We start from the raw sequence: 17,165 nt of genomic DNA, 5'->3' as shown, positions 1-17,165 counted from the left end.
TTTGAAATTTGGCACGTACCTCACGCATTTAAATATCTTCCATGCAAAAAAAATATTTTTTTTGAATTTTTCTAGTTTTTTTAAATTTACTGTGCATCGGGTGCAGATGAGCCTGGGCTCAGAACTGGATATTCGATATAACAATAAGTTTTACTATGAAAATGTAAGTGGAACACAAGAGTAAATGACGAAGCCATGCGCAATTTTCTTCTGGACGGTCTGTCGTGGGCAAAGACCTCTTCAGGCCGGTCTGTCGTGGGCAGTGACGACGAGATTTCGACCGGCGAACCAGGTGTCTGGCGCTCACGCCCATGGCGTTCTTCTTCCTCCACACTCTCCAATTTCCACCACGCATACCCAGTCCAGAGCAAAACTGCAATACATTGGTCGCCTGCCGTGCTCTGGCACTCTGGTGCTCAACTAGAATACGCAATACATCAGTCCAGAACACAACCTGCATGTGTCTGGTGCTCTGCAAGACGCATTTCACCATCGCCACTGGAAAAGCTCTCAACACCACGTGCTAGTTTGGACGTTGTGCTTGACTCACAGTGCTTACTTATACTATTATTTTCTTCTTTTTTTGTGATTGAACAGAAGTGCTTACTTAGTCAAACGCACACGCACACACAAAAAGACTCACCAGTGCTTGTCGCTATGACCGAGCTGAGCACCAGCCTATATTTGCAGCCTCTACACAACACGATTCTGCAGTAGTCTGCACGCCCTCACCACCGTTCACCATGCTGCCCTTCCTAATTGTTTTCACCCTGCTCTCCTGCATCCACACCCCAGCAAACTCTACAGCGACGGACACCATCTTGGCCGGCCAATCACTTGCCGTCAACGACAAGCTCATCTCCGGCAATGGCAGGTACGCGCTCGGCTTCTTCCAGACCGAAGGCACCACCAACTGGTACCTTGGCATATGGTTCAACGCAGTCCCTAAATTCACTCCAGCATGGGTTGGAAATAGGGATAACCCAGTCAAGAACACGACCTCAGTTGAGCTCACCATTTCCCACGATGGCAACCTTGTCATCTTAAACCGGTCCACCATGTCCATAATCTGGTCCACACAAGCAAACATCTCCAGAAATAGCACCACTGCTAGGCTGCTGAGTACTGGAAATCTCGTACTCACAGACTCTTCAAACTTGTCAGAGTTTCTATGGCAAAGCTTTGATCACCCCACGGATACATTTTTTCCTGGGGCCAAGCATGGATGGGATAAGGCCACCGGCCTGAATCGCCGTTTTGTTTCTTGGAAAAGCTTGACTGACCCAGCTACCGGTGTCTATTATTATGAGGTAGACCCGGCCGCTGTTGACCAGATAGTGCTTGTAGCACTCAACTCATCCATACCCTATTGGTCCAGCGGTGCATGGAACGGCAAATATTTTTCTGGAATTCCAGAGATGGCTGCCCGCCACTCTATTAGTGCAAAATTTGTCCACAGTGACAAAGAGAAGTACTGGACATATAAATTAGTGCCTCAATATATGGATCCAAATATGCTTACTCGTCATGTAATTGACATCTCGGGTCAAATGAAGACATTCATTTGGATGAAGGGCACACCAGATTGGGTAATGATCAATGCCCAACCAAGAGATCAGTGTGACGTTGATGCAATTTGTGGGCCTTTCACAATCTGCAATGATAATAATTTTTCACAATGCAATTGTATGGAGGGCTTCACAATAACATCCCCCAAGGACTGGGACCTAGAAGATCGAGCAGGTGGGTGCTCGAGGAAGACTAAGTTAGACTGCATTAGCAATAGAGGCACAACGCATACCACAGACAAGTTCTATTCTATGCCATGTGTTAAGTTGCCCAAGGATGCCCCAGAAGTAGATGCTGCTGCAAGTGCAAGTGAGTGCGCACAAGTTTGCCTGAATAATTGCTCTTGCACAGCCTACTCCTTTGGCGACAATGGATGTTCTATGTGGCATAATAAATTGCTCAACATAAGAGCACTACCATGTAGTGGCACTGCCAATTCTAACGGAGAAACTCTTTACCTCCGTCTTTCTGCTAAAGATGTAGAAAGTTTGAAAAACAACAGAAGAGGAATTGTTATTGGAATTGTAACTGGTACAGGCGTTTTTGTTTTAGGCCTATTTGCACTTATCCTCTTAATAATGATCCAGAGAAACAAAAAGAAGAACTCTGGTCAGATACTGAGTGATTCTCAAGTTTGTACTGGAATCATTGCATTTGGATACAATGATCTACAACGGGCAACAAACAAATTCATAGATAAGTTGGGGGTAGGTGGTTTTGGTTCTGTATTCAAGGGGTTTATAAAGGGCTCCAATGCCGTAGCAGTGAAGATGCTCGATGGTGCTTATCAAGGAGAGAAGCAATTCAGAGCCGAAGTGAGCACAATCGGAGCTGTTCAACACATCAATTTGGTTAAGCTTGTTGGTTTCTGTTGTGATGGTTCCAAGAGGTTGCTTGTTTATGAATACATGTCAAATCACTCTCTTGATGTCCATCTATTTCGAAGCAATTCTACCATGTTGAATTGGACTGCTAGATATCAGATAGGCCTAGGAGTTGCAAGAGGGTTGGCCTACTTGCATGACAGCTGCCGAGACTGCATCATACACTGTGATATCAAGCCAGAAAACATACTTCTTGATTCTTCACTCCTTCCAAAAATTGCAGACTTTGGAATGGCAAAACTTATAGGAAGGGATTATAGCCGAGTATTGACAACAATGAGAGGAACTACAGGGTACCTTGCGCCTGAATGGATAAGCGGTGTTCCTATTACACCAAAAGTCGATGTTTATAGCTACGGGATGGTGTTGCTGGAAATAATATCTGGAAGGAGGAACTCATGTGCATCATGTCCTAGTGGTGGCAATGTTGATGTTTATTTCCCTGTGTATGCCTCACATAAGCTTCTCAAAGGAGACATCAAGGGTTTGGTAGATCACAAGCTAGATGGCGACATCAAATTGGATGAGGTTGAACTGGCTTGCAAGGTTGCATGTTGGTGCATCCAGGATGATGAGCTTGATTGGCCAACAATGGGACAGGTAGTTCAATTTCTCGAAGGCCTGGTTGAGATCACAATGCCCCCGGTACCAAGATTGCTCCAAGCTATGGCCGGAAGCGCACATCAAAAATGCTCCTAATCTTTTTGTGTTAGGGAAACTAGTTGTGTTGCGATGTTATAATATATGTCTATCTTTAAGGCCAAATTTTTAATTGCTATACAATTGTAATTATTATGAGCTATGGTCGGAAGCGCACATAAAAAATGCTCCTAATCTTTTTGTATCAGGGGAACTAGTTGTGTTGCGATGTTATAATATATGACTATCTTTAAGGCTAAATTTGTAATTGTTATACAATTGTAATGATTATGATTGAAGAAACAACTATTTTTGCATAAATTTGTAACTGATGGAAATCTGCCCTAGAGGCAATAAAAATGTTATTATGTCATTTCCATGTTCATTATTAAGTTTATATTTCTGTTGTACAAGTGTGTTGGTTCTTGAATATGAGATTCAATGGAAAACCTGAATACATTTGTGGAAATGTAAACACCAATTCATCCCTCATCATGCCTCTAAGACAATCTCATGTATTGATGATGATCTTGTTTTCCTAATCATGAGCATTGTGAGTATCCTATCAATATATGAGAACATTATTGTCATGCTAACAACGGAGTTGGATAGACCCAACTTATGAATTATTGAAAGATGTCTTCGTTGTTATGTTATAGGTATTTCATATAGCTTGTTCATGGTTGCATAGTTCCTTAGCCCATGAGAATATTGTATATCAACATACCAAATGGTTACTTTGGGGTTACCGATTGTCACTTTTGTAACTGGACTTAAATAGAAGTAACTTACAGGTATACCGGAAATGTGTATCTCGATATCAATAGTGGGTTTGCACCTCTCATGATAGAGAGATACTCTCTGGGACCACTCGGTGTTAGGGTGTCATTATCGTCTGGCCAGACACGTGTGATTATGATCACGGGATACGGAACATGAATACGAGTAAAGAGAACAAAACTAGTAACGAGGATAACCGCTATAGTGATCAAGGAGTTTATCACGGGGATATCGATTAGCTCACCTCAAGGTTTGTAAACGTACCGCGAAGCGAAGGGAATGGTATTCGTAAAAATGGTTAACTCGAGAACTTTGTGAATATGCGGGAGTTAATAAGGGTGTCCAGATCCCGCTGTTAACTATTGTCCAGAAGGTGTTCCGAGACATGTCCACTTATTTCCAAACTTGTACGGTCACACGCTTAACGGTTTCTAGTCCTGATTATTGGAGAAATGAGAAATGAGTTAAAAGAGCACCGAAAGAGTTACGTATAGTTCTGTAAGTGTTTCAGATGGTTGCGGAAGGAGATTGGATTTTCTACTCTCGGGTGTACTACACCCGAGTTAGCAAAATTTTGAAAAAAGTTTATCAAGCAAAATCCAAAAAATCTGAAATTTTGCTACATCAAAGTTTATCGTATGTTTGAAATTCTTGCCAAGTTTCATCAAAAAATAACATCCGAGGAGCTCTCACGAAAAAAACAAAATCACTGCTGAAAGTTTTGTGCACTGTTTGAGTAGTGATTTTGTTATTTTTTGTGAGAGCTCCTCATATGCTATTTTTAGATGAAATTTTGCAAGAACCTCACACATCTGATAATGTTGCAGGTCCCAAAATTTTATATTTTTTGGACAATGTTTGATCACATTTTTTCAATTTTTTTGCTAACTCGGGTGTACTACACCCAAGAGTAGCCACTACTTTCCGGGTTCTAGCTATTATGGAAAGGTATAACATGATTTCGGAAAGTTCGGGTCTAAATATGGAATGTTTTCGGTGGTCTCGGAATGGGTACCATAGACATCCAAATAATTCAGGATTTTATTTGTGATAGAAAATTGTGAAGCGCCGTTATGAGATGACAACTCCTAGTGGTCCCCATAGGGCCCACAAGAGGCACCATAGGGCATGGCAGGCCTCTAGGACGATTCCTACTAGGAGGGAATCCTTACCTCCTTCCATAGTGGAAGGAGAGAATTTCCTCCTCCTGGGTTCTCCCTCTCCTTACCTATAGGGTCAAGGAGAAGCACAAACCTTCCATTTCCACTTTTGTAATCTCTTTTCAATCTTTTTCTTACTTTGCTCTAGACGCAAAGTGGCTAGGGTTGTAAGCATATGATATACAACCATTTATTCATTTAATTGAAAAAGGCACAGTGAGAGACTCTCTCACTAATTAAGGTTAACAAAGGTGACCCTAGCGGTGCCCCAACTATCCTATTGTTGGTTGATGAAAACTGGCTAGCAACATATACTAATCTAAGAAACTAAAGGGTGTAGAGTTTAACTTTTTACATAATTTTGAATTTTTTTACTGTACATGGGTGATTAGAATTTACCACAACTTGACAGTTGTTTTCCTACAGTTTTTGTGGGGATCGTTGTGGGTAGGTTTTGGACGCTGATAACACTCACACATGTGGTGGGAGTGACATCCGCTCACACGCCTTATAACACACAGAATGTGTCATGTGACCGCATGCATGCATGTGGGAATTTTTTTTTGATTTTCAGTTTCTCAAATGTTTTATCTCTTAAATGAAAATTTTGATTGAAGATCCGTTTTCACCATTAAATCCATCATGACGAGATCTCCGAAACTAGATCTCATATCAATATGTTTCGACGACTTTTTTGCGGGGTTAAAAGTTGTCATGTCTATTGCACATGAATTGCCATGGTGTTTACACTGAAGTTGCCATGATATGTTAGCTATTTTCTTCTATATTTAAAAGTAAATTTTTACATATTATAAAACAAAGAATTAAGAAACTAGACTTGCCATGAACCATAAACTAAAATTGCCATGATACATGCACTTAAAATTGCCATGGTTCATATAAAAAATAATTTTCATGGTCAAAGTACTGGAATTGCCATGGTCAAAACACTAAAATTTCCATGCTCTATAAACTAAAATTGCCACATGGCAACTTTAGTGTAAACACTGACAACTACGGTGTAAACATCAAGGCAACTTTTGAGCAAAAAATCGTCAAAACATATTAACATGGGATCTAGTTTTGAAGATCTCGTCGAGACAGATAATGGTGAAATTGGAATTTTTTTTAATTAGGAGATAAAACATTTTTAAGCCGAAAACCAAAAAAATTCCCGCTGATGTCATATGTTTTGACGTGGCAAAATGAATGGTAATGAAGGCTTTTAAACCATGTTGCTTCATTGCCACACGTGTGGGCGTTAACATTTGCATAGGTTTTCAGGGTGTGTCCTACTTATTTTGACCGGTCCGCTGCGATCTTTTGGGCCACTTAATATGATGACTCTTCAAGAAGCCCTCATCTCCTCCCTGTGTATCTCTCGAGCGAGCGATTGCATCAGCGGCGCAGCGCTGCAGATAAAGCAGCCAAGGTCGAGCCACGCGTGTGGTGCCCTGAGCCTTTCCTCGCCGTCCATCTCACTGGATCCCGCCGTGGGTATCCTCACCGTAGCCTGCCCTTGCTGGATCCGATGGTGGAGGAGAGCAGGCGGAGGACCACCACGACCGGACCAGATCCAAGCCCTGTCAGGTGAGGTATCCACGGGAGCAAGTCAGCAAGGTGGCCACCAACGATTTAGTGCATGTATACAAATTTTCTATATGCAATTATTGTTATCCAGGAGCAGCAAGATGCGCATCCAAACTTTGTATATGCGTCAAAGCATCCAAATTCTTGTGCTAGTTAGCCATGTTCACTAACGACATCTTTCTTCTTCATGATCTATAAACTGACTTGCAGTAGCTCCTACAGAGGCATGTGTTTTGCTTCTGATAACAATGCTTTTGTTGTAGCGTGTATCAGATCAAAAAAAATGTTGGGTAATCTGTTATTCAGTTAGGAGGGTACTTTATAATGCCTTGCGACAAATATGTGAGACTGGCAGTAGCTCATTTATGAAATGGAGATCCTGACAAAATATGTGGCATACTCGCGATCATCGAAGCTACCGGCCGACGCTGGCAAGGTGGTTGAAGCTCTTGCTATGTGGTACGAATATCTGCATATGTATGTGTATGCGTTGCCTCCTCCTCCTCCTTTCCTCAGTTGATCCTACCAAAGGATATGCTACGAAGCACCGATACGGCAGAAATCTCTGTATCGCCGTTCAGTACGCCGCCGATACTCCGATACGCCAGATACGGCTTAAATACAGGTATCGCAGAAGTATCCCCTTTTTGATTTAAAAAGAAAAGAAAAAAATGGCGATACGGCTGCGAAACGCGCGGGACACGGCGAGGCGGCAGAGCGCAGCGAGCGAGCCGGCGAGCCCAATAGCCCACGACGAGTCGGCGACTAAACCTAACCTCTCTCGCACCTTCTGTCGACCACACCACACCAGAAGGGTCCGACTGAGGACCGCCGCTGCCGCCGCCGCCAGTGACTCGCCGCCGCTGCTGCCTGGAGTGGCTCGCTGCCGCCACCCCAACTGTCTGGACTCTGCCTAGTCTTCTGCTCTTCTCCGCCGCCGCCTCTAGGTAAATATTTTCCCCGATCCCCGATGTTGTACCGATGTATGGTTGATCCATTGATGTATGCTTGGGGCTTGGCTGCTGCTGGCTTGACGTATCGTTGATTCGTTTATGTAGCTAGTAATAGTACTTTCATAGTCATAGGTGTACAAAATAATAGACTAATAGTTAGATTTGTTCCTCTTTGCTAATGTTGGTTGGATAAAACTGCTTGCTAAGGATGCTGCTTGTTCGATAAAATTGCTTGTTGATGTTGCTAGCTTGCTGCTTGTTGATGTTTGTGGGGTAAAATTACTTGTTGATGTTGCTGCTGCCTCCTATTGCCAGGAAAGAAGATACAAGTATACACCATGTCATCTGCGGGGAGTAGCATGGCAGCAAGCCAATCTTCAGTCGGTGGTACTGCGAGCAACAGCATTGAGGTTGATGGTGCAGGGGAAGAGGTTGAGAATGGTGTTGTCAATCCGAAATACCCATTCTGGAAGCATGCTACAAAACTAGAAAGAGATCCATCAGGTCAAGGAGGCAACACACGTTTCCGTTGCCAGTTCTGTATGCATGATTTCCCAGGCAGCTATACAAGAATATATAAGAGCGCATCTTCTTAAGATACTAAATGCAGGCATAAACTCTTGTACCAAGATAACACCACCTCTCTTCGAGGAACTTCACAAGGAAGATAAGGCAACTGCTCTATTTATTTCACATGGTAAAACTAGGAACACACTTCCTCTACCACCCTTTGAGGAATCTGGTTTATTGGCATCATCAAGGAAAAGGAAGGCAACAGGAAAGCAATCTGGGATTTCAGAAAGTTTTCATGCAGAGGTTCGACAACAAGCTGATGCTCTCATTGCAAGAATGTTCATCACCGGAGGTATGCAACTTTGCATTACAATGTCAATTATTGTTGTCTTTTTTTAAGCATAGTTGTTTACTAGTTATTTTGTCTATAGGGGTTCCCTTCAATCTAGCAAGAAATCCTTACTATCGGGAGTCCTACAATTTTATCGCAAATAATGAAATGGGTGGCTATGTGCCTCCTGGATATAACGCATTGAGGACAACCTGTCTTGCAAAAGAGAAGAAACATGTTGGGAGGATGCTAGAGCCCCTCAAGTCCACGTGGCCGCTCAAAGGAGTGACTATTTTTGCGGGGCTGGTCTCTTAATCATGCGGTGCAAGTTCGTAGAGACAAAGCGCTTCTCACTACTCAGATTGAGGCTTTAGACGCTCGGGCTGATTCTTCTGGTCTATCTGATTCTGGTTGGTCCTTACGCTTCTCCCTCGAACATTCGTTGGTGAAATTGCACCGCCTCGCTGAGGCTTACTGGCTCCAACGCGGCTCGATCAATTGGTTGCTTAAAGGAGATTCTCCTTCTGCGTATTTTTTTGCTATTGCTAACGGTAGACGGCGTAAATGCATGATTGATAGCTTATTGATTGGTGGGGCCAGGGTGTCAGACTAGGATATCATCATGAACCACATTGTTCAATTCTTCTCCTCCCTTCTGTCTGCCAAACCGGATCAAGGCTTCAAGTTAGCCCCTGCCTTCTGGAACCATGGGGATAGGGTTTCCCTGGAGGAAAATCTCGATCTGTTGATCCCTTTCTCTGAAGAGGAGATTTTTACCTCCATCACCAGTTCTAACGCACATTCTGCTTCTGGTCCGGATGGTTTTTCGATCCCTTTCTTCAAAACTTTCTGGCCGCAGCTTAAGAACCTAATTTGTGCTGTCATTCAAGGATTCTGTTTGGGGACGGTGGATATTTCTAGGCTTAACTATGCGGTCAACTCCCTTATTCCTAAGATTAAGAGCTCGGAGCTTATCTCTCAGTTCCGGCCTATTACGCTTATCAATAATTTTGCCAAGTTCCCCGCCAAGTGCCTGGCTACTCGTCTCACTCCTGTGGCGCATCGTACTCTCTCGCTGACCCAATCTGCTTTTGTTATGGGGCATTTTATTCTTGATGGGATCTTTTGCCTCCACGAGATCGTTCATGACATCCACAAGTCTGGCAGTAAGGCAGTCATTCTTAAGTTAGACTTTGAAAAAGCTTACGATTCTGTGAGCTGGGGCTTTTTACGACAAGTATTGCTTGCTAAAGGCTTTGATGGTGGGGTTGTGCATCGTATCATGCAGTTGGTCATGGGTGGCCACACTGCTATTTTGGTTAACGGGAAAGTTAGCAACTTTTTAAAAACTCTAGAGGCCTTCGACAAGGGGACCCTGCCTCTCCTATCCTCTTTAACTTCGTTGCGGATGCCTTAGTTAATATTTTATCTAGGGCAGCGGAGTCCGGCCACATCACTCCTGTTAGCTCCCATCTCATTCCCCAGGGGATTACACATCTACAATATGCTGATGACACGATTATTATGGTGGAACTCAACGACCACTGCCTCGTCCACCTCAAGTTGCTTTTGCTCTCCTTCGAAGCCCTCTCCGGGCTTAAGATCAACTTCTCTAAAAGCAGGTCATTGTTACTGGTGTCTCGGACGTTGAGGCTTTGCGCGTTGCTCGCCTCTTGAACTGCTCTCTTGGTTCCTTCCCTCTCAAATACCTTGGGCTCCCCATCTCTACTGATAAACTCCTTGCTAAAGACTTTGCTCCCATGGTGGCCAAAGTGGGCAATCGCGTTATGCCCTGGAGGGGCAGGTACAATACCCAGGCCGGTAAAGTAGCTCTGATTAACACTTGTCTTTCCTCCCTTCCTATGTTCCTTATGGGATTTTATCTTCTTTCGATTGGTACGCACGCCGGGTTTGACAAACACAGAGGTGCTTTTTACTGGAACTCGGCGGACAATAAACGCAAGTACCGCTTGGTCAAGTGGGATCTGATCTGTAAACCCAAAGGCCTTAAGGGGCTGGGTATCATCAATACTCTTGTCATGAACAAATGCTTAATTATCAAATGGTGGTGGAAGATCATGACCACTACCTCGGACAGACCTCTCTGGTTTAACATTCTTAAAGCAAAGTACTTTCCTCACTCTAGCCCAATGTTCGCTCGGGCTTCCGGTGCATCCCAGTTTTGGAGAGAGATCTTGTTAAGCTTAGACCTACTTTCCAGGGTCTCGTCAAGTTTGTTGTTCACAATGCTAGGTCCACTAGATTCTGGCTCGACTGGTGGTGTGGTTCGACCACGTTGGCTATCGCTTTTCCTACTTTTTTTCTTACTGTCCTAATTATGAGATCTCAATCTTTGTGCTCTCTTCCAATAATTGGGATCTGCATCTCCGGCACACTCTTTCTCCTGAAGAGTTGGTGGACTGGCAGCGCCTTGTTGCCTTCTTCCCTGTGCTCTCGGAGGAGGAGGACTCGGTGGTGTGGCCTCATTCGTCTTCTGGCTGGTTTTCGGTGAAATCGCTTTATGGTAAACTTATTTCGGGTTCTGTCTCTTCCAAATTTAAGTGGATCTAGAGGGCGCGCATTCCTCCTAAGATCAAGATCTTTCTCTGGCAAGCTACTCGCGGGCGGCTCCCGACCGGTGATCAGATTCGCAAGCGTAATGGGCCTGGGTCTGATCGTTGCACTCTCTGTGGGATGAGAGAAGATAGTTCGCATATCTTCTTCTCCTGTGTTCTAGCTAAGTTATTCTAGTACTGCATCAGATCCTGGCTGCACATTTCTTGGAGGCCATCTTCCTTTTCTGAGCTTCGTCTTTTGGCCAACAATCTGGTCGGGGCCCAAAAAAGAATTTTCTGGGTTTGTATTGCTGCCATGTGCTGGTCCCTGTGGACGACCAGGAACAAATTTACTATCGAGCATGTTTTCCCTGTTAAACCTACTGATTGCTTATTTAAAACTTGTGTGTTCTTGCAGCAGTGGAGATTATTGATTAAGGAGACGGATCGAGACGTGCTTGATATGATGGTTTCCAAGATTCGGGATTCTGCTATCTCCTTATCCCCCCCCCCCTGCGCGCCGGCAGCTAGGTGTTGATGGCCCTATGTTCGGCGTCTTTTGTCTTCCCGGCCTGCGCGCCGTGTACTGGCCTGGGAGCCATGTACGATACTTGCTCCTTTCTTGCGTGTTGGGTGCTACTCTCGTTATGTTCACGTCGTCTGTCTTATGGTTTAACTCTGCCCGGTGGCTTTATTTATAAAGTCGGGCCTCAGCCTAGCTTTTATCTAAAAAAAGCTATGGATTGTGTTCCTACAAATATTGCAAAAAATCTCAGAATATTGTTGTCAAAAGCATCAGTTCTGATGTACATTGGGCTCCTTGGCCTGTTTGAATAAGGATATGGATGTAAGATCACAGAAGAAAACGACACATTGAGAAATTTTGAGTAATCAGATGAACTCGTAAGTACCGCAGAGGTGTGTGAATCCCACCTTGATCTCTCGACCAAGCCACTCCCTCTAACTATCCGGCACTCGCAGTCGCCGAGCCAGTGAGCCTGGCCGTCCCTCGAGCAAGTCGCCCTTTGCCTGTCGAGCGCTCGAAGTCGCCCAGCCGACGAGCCTCGCTGTCCCTCCACCAAGGCGCTCCCTCTGCCTGTCCGGCGCTCGCCCCCAACCGCCGACCCGGCCTACAACCGCCCCTCCCCAACCCTCCATCAACCCATATTGCTTCCGCCCGCAGCTGCCGCGCCCGCCTCGCCCCTGTGGCCGCCATGGGAGCTGGTTTGGCGTGGTAAGAGGAAGGGAGGTTGGAGGCGCGGCTCTGTTGTCGAGGGAGAGACGAGTGAGGGATGTGGCGGCTGTCTGACCTCTGACGAGGGGGCTAGGGTTTGTGGGTGGAGGCAACGAGAGAAGAGGAAGAAACGATGTTAGCTGGGGGAGGTGTTTTTCATCCTTTTTTTTCTCCTTTAGAAACAGAACCTGCCCAACCCCTTGTGTCTAAGGATGGCAATGGGTCGGGTTTGGATCGGGTTGAACATTATCAAATCCATACCCATATCCATGAAGACAGTCTTTGCCCGCCCATGAAAAAATCCATGGGTGAAAAATTGTGTCCATGTCCAAACCCGACGGATATCCATATCCATTGGATATCCATTGGGTCCTCTCGAGACATATAAATAAGACATAACACATTATTAACATAAGCTCTTCCATTCTTCACCTCGTGGCAGGCTAGGCCTCACTTATGATAAACATCAACTTATGGTAAATCAACGTTCACTAACAACCTAAGATCATTTAGTATTTTTGTAATAGATGAGAATGACGAGTTATTTAACAAGGAGATAAAAAATAAGGAGTGTTGTAGTATGTTACGGAGGGGATTAAATGTCAACTAATAAAAGTTATGATGGGGATTGTGCAATTTCTTTTGCATGTTTTAGATTAAAAAAAGTATCAAATTATAGAGGGACATGTGACTATGAGGTAGGGATAGCAGATTTTTGCCCATTAAGTCATACCATCCTGACGGGTTTGGGTATACCCACGGGTACGAGATTATATCCATGCCCTACCCACGAGTAATCGGGTCGGGTTTGGGCACCGCCCATGGACACAAAAGTATATCCAAACCATATCCATTCGGGTCGGATATCCATGGATATCCATGTCCACGGGTAAAATTGCCATCCTTACTTATGTCTACGTGGACAGCGACAGAGGACGCCCCTTCCGCGACTGTTAATGGGTTTCATGGCTCATGGTCGTTGTGCATTGGAATATGTTCAGTTTTTCTTTTTAATACCCTTCTTGACTCTGAATAAGCAACGAAACCCTGAACTCAACATGGTCTCTGTTGTTATCTTCCTGTTTATGTTTGTGTAAAATCACTTGTTAAGTCCATGAGGTCAAGTTTGTTATGACTTATGAAAAGCAAAAAAAAATTCCAGGCTGAGCTTTCTCTTGAAGCTGCGAGTTTAGCACAAAGAAATGCCGCTCGCGGAATAAGTGACTCTTCAGCTGTAGCCATTCTTTGCACGTGCTGGTGCTGGCGGCTATGAAAAGAGATGCAACACCAAATACTCAGCATTCTGAGGGTGAAGGGCACGGACATCAGTATGCTTCATGGTTGGTATCATCATCTCACCAGGTTTATCCAGCGACGGTGACCCAGCTGCCTCCCCGCCCCTAACATCTTATTCCAGCGAGTACATACAGCCTCCTTCTCCCTTCCCCTTCGCCCATCCTTCACAGCAAAGGAGCGCACGTGGCATGGCGGCGAACTAGGCATGGTCAGTCATCATTTCCCCTTCCACCGGTGATTGTTGAATTCTTTAACTTTCTTACCCTGCCTTCCTTAGTCCTTACCCACCATTGACCAGATTCGTCCGACAGATGCTCCTGTACAGATACAGTATAATCTAAGCAGCTCCTGCCTGCCCCAAGGTTGAGTAATTAACTGGACCTAGCTACCACATCTCAAGGAAATTTACACTAGTACTCCCTCCGGTCCTTTTTATTCTGCATATTAGGTTTGTCCGAAGTCAATCCCATTCAACTTTGACCAAGTTTATATAAAAAATTATAAACATTCACATAACTACACCAATATCTTTAGATTCATCTTGTAATATATTTTCATATTATATTTATTAGATATTATAGATGTTAATAATTTTTAATATAAATTTGGACAAACTTAACAAAGTTTGGCTTTCGGCAAAACCAATGTGCAGAGTAAAAAGGACAGGAGGGGCGTAATTACTAATCAATCTCGATCTAAATGGCCTGCTGTGTTAGAGTGTGATTTCTATTCATGTACATTCAACAAGACCCATAGCTACCACCGCTTTAGCCCCATATCGGTATTTCACATGTTATCCAACCGCTTTACTATGCCCGGCAACGGCATGGCCGAGGGTGGTGGAGAGGGGGTATAGGGGGGAGCCATGTTAACCTTTTGCAACCATTCTTTGCACCAGTGGTTTATTTCCGTGTGCTGCTGCTGCTGCTGGCGGCAATGAAAAGGAGCTGAAACGCTAGAGCTTTTTCCATCAGTGACAGGCAGGCAGCATCAGTACTGCTTCATGGTGGTATCATTATCTCACCAAGTTCGGCAAGGTAGAAATTATATCATCTGCATTGGCATCCTTACATGTTACGTCCAAGCCCCACCTGCCACGGTTGGACTTGGTTGGACCCTCAATCATGCATGCTGATCGTTCACTCATTTTGCTTCGTATGTAGTCCGTATTGAAATCTCTAAATCTCTAAAAAAGCATATATTTAGGAACGGAGGGAGTAGAAGCCAGTAGCAGGTACCAAAAATTAATGCTATAGACAGAAGTGTGTGTGGTCATATCGGAGTTCAATTAATTTCTTACATGTTAAGTGATACATCTGTCGAACGTCCATATTCACTCATTTCCGTTGGGTCACACAGTCTCGTAGTATTGCATAGTACCTAGCTAGTTTTCTTTGATTTGTACAGCCTTGTTTTAATTCTGACAAGTGCATATATTTACCTCCCGCGCGTTGCTTGTGCAGAACAGCATGTGGATGGAGCAACTACCGATGTACCTAGCTATGGCACTCAACTTGTTATCGTCTCTGAATTTGCCTGAAGTCTCTGAATTTGTCTGAAGTTGGCTGAATTTGCCTGATCTCTTCTTCAAGTAGAGTGTTACCAGGTAGAATGTTCTTAACATCAACGGCTGCTACGACTGAATGAATCATGCCCACACCTGTCTTTGCATGCACACTTCCTCGTTATGTTTACAAAATTCTTCATTCAGATTACAATCATAAAATAGTCTGTAGTCTCCCTGCAGCTGCACTAATAAATAATTGTTCCCTTGATCACAAAACTAAGCCTACTATTGCCAACAATATAAGAGACTCACTGTCTATAACTACTTCGCCTTATATATGGCAACACAGATTTCAGCTTTTGGTTGGCTCCACTGCCGGGGCAAGGCCTTCACTGGGCATTCACCCATGCAATTTGGTGTTACCAAGCTGACCAACCGGACGAAAACCTATCATCAGGGCCAACTAGCTAGTCTCCCTCGAACCTGCACACATCAAGATTTATAGTAATGCACACAGTTGAGCTGGGTTTAAGCCCCATATCACGTTTACAATCGTCGTCAACTATATCCTAGTGTAGAACAGCCAAGTTTTATTGTCCAAATCACGCATGCCATGGGATGATTAATGAACAACCTAACCAATCATCACACAGTCAGTCAATACTTAATAGGTATTATCAGCATATCGTTAATAGGTATATCAATCAGCTTTGTTTCTTTCCAAGTAATCTAACACATTCACCAAGAGTTTAAATTGTTTCCGAATAGTATCATTAGAAGTACAAATGAGTTACCCATTTGACATTTGATTTTCCACTATTACTCAATTGATATTTGATTTGTTATCTTCCACTCTTTCAAGGATGGAGATAACTAACGATAACACACACAAAAAACGATACAGGCTGTAAGCTTTCTAATCTAGGAAATCAACAATGGAGTTGTGATGCCATTACTATAAAAAGAATTGGAGATAACTTACACATGTCTATCTAGCTATATAGAAAGGGGACATATCTAAACAACAAGGCTATAGTCATCTATCTAGCAAAGGTATTTGAGCATCCACGAACAAAACAAAGAAGATTAGGTTACTCCCACAATATGAGCACCAGGGATGAACAATCACCTAGGCGCATAGAAACTCTTGAAAGAATGGTAGTATAAGTAAATCTATTGCGGGCTTCAAAAAGTTTTCTAGATTGCAACGTCTTAAGTTGAACCATATAGACACTGTTGTTCACATATAGAAATATCCCATCGGTATCCTCAACATGTCCTAGTATAATTTTCAGCCTTGCCTCCTCTCCTTCAATCCGAGGAGGGATTCCAAGAATGTTATCTGTTTCAACGGTCTTTTGCAGCACCCATGTAGCAACACCATGGTGATTAACCTTCCTGTGCCACATTTGAATGTTTTGGTAACGGTAACACAACATGATGAGAGCAACAGTGCCATCCTCTGCCTCAATGAGCTGGTGGCTGTGGGATAGATCCATATCCGAAGGCCCCCCGAGCAAATCAAGGCTCTTCCTTTTCAAATCAAACCCAAGTATACCCTCCTTCACATACATAAATGACCAGTAAAGGATATTACCAACAAGGGTGCTAATATAAGCTCCAGAACGATCTGGACCTGGAACCTCTGTTGAGATGAGACCGCCCAATGTGTCGGTCTCGGAGGAATAAATAGAGGCGAGAGGTCGACTATCCTTAGCGTGCATAATCAGCAAGACCACGTTGAAGGGGGCAGAGTGGCAACCACCGTGCACGTGGCCCTTGTCGCGTGCAGCGCAGAGCACCTCCCCGTTGACGTAGCCCATCTTGAACTCGGGTGGAATTTGCACACGGTGCTGGCCGCCGGTGATGAGGTCGCACACGATAACCTCAGAGCGCGGCCGGTATAAGATGAGGACAAGGCCATGGTGGCACCAGAGCAGTCGGCCCCCCATGTCGAGGTGTGCAGGAAGGATGCGGTCAGGAGCGGGCAGGATGGGAGTGTACTTGAGCTTAGGCCCCTCCCAATGCTCCAGCTTGTACAGGTGCTAAGCCTTCCACATAGGTAAAAAATCTGATGTGGCAAGTTATTTAAGATGAGAGAGATGAGGATGGTGACCCCAGGAAGAACCAATGCTAAGCGCGTGAACTTAGGCA

At 44.2% G+C, this 17,165-nt stretch overlaps 2 pseudogenes; one reads left to right on the top strand and one right to left on the bottom strand.

Moving 5' to 3' along the window:
- Positions 1-729: 729 nt before the first annotated feature.
- On the top strand, positions 730-3,341 carry LOC147962844 (G-type lectin S-receptor-like serine/threonine-protein kinase At2g19130 pseudogene; annotated as a pseudogene).
- A 12,795-nt stretch (positions 3,342-16,136) lies between these two features.
- LOC147962843 (uncharacterized) lies at positions 16,137-16,963 on the bottom strand (annotated as a pseudogene).
- Positions 16,964-17,165: the final 202 nt, after the last annotated feature.

This window comes from Triticum urartu, chromosome 7A (genome assembly GCF_056163025.1).
Source record: "Triticum urartu cultivar PI428250 chromosome 7A, HENAU_Tu73, whole genome shotgun sequence".
In the NCBI taxonomy this organism is placed as follows: Eukaryota; Viridiplantae; Streptophyta; class Magnoliopsida; order Poales; family Poaceae; genus Triticum; species Triticum urartu.
This window is presented reverse-complemented; position numbering and strand designations above follow the sequence as displayed.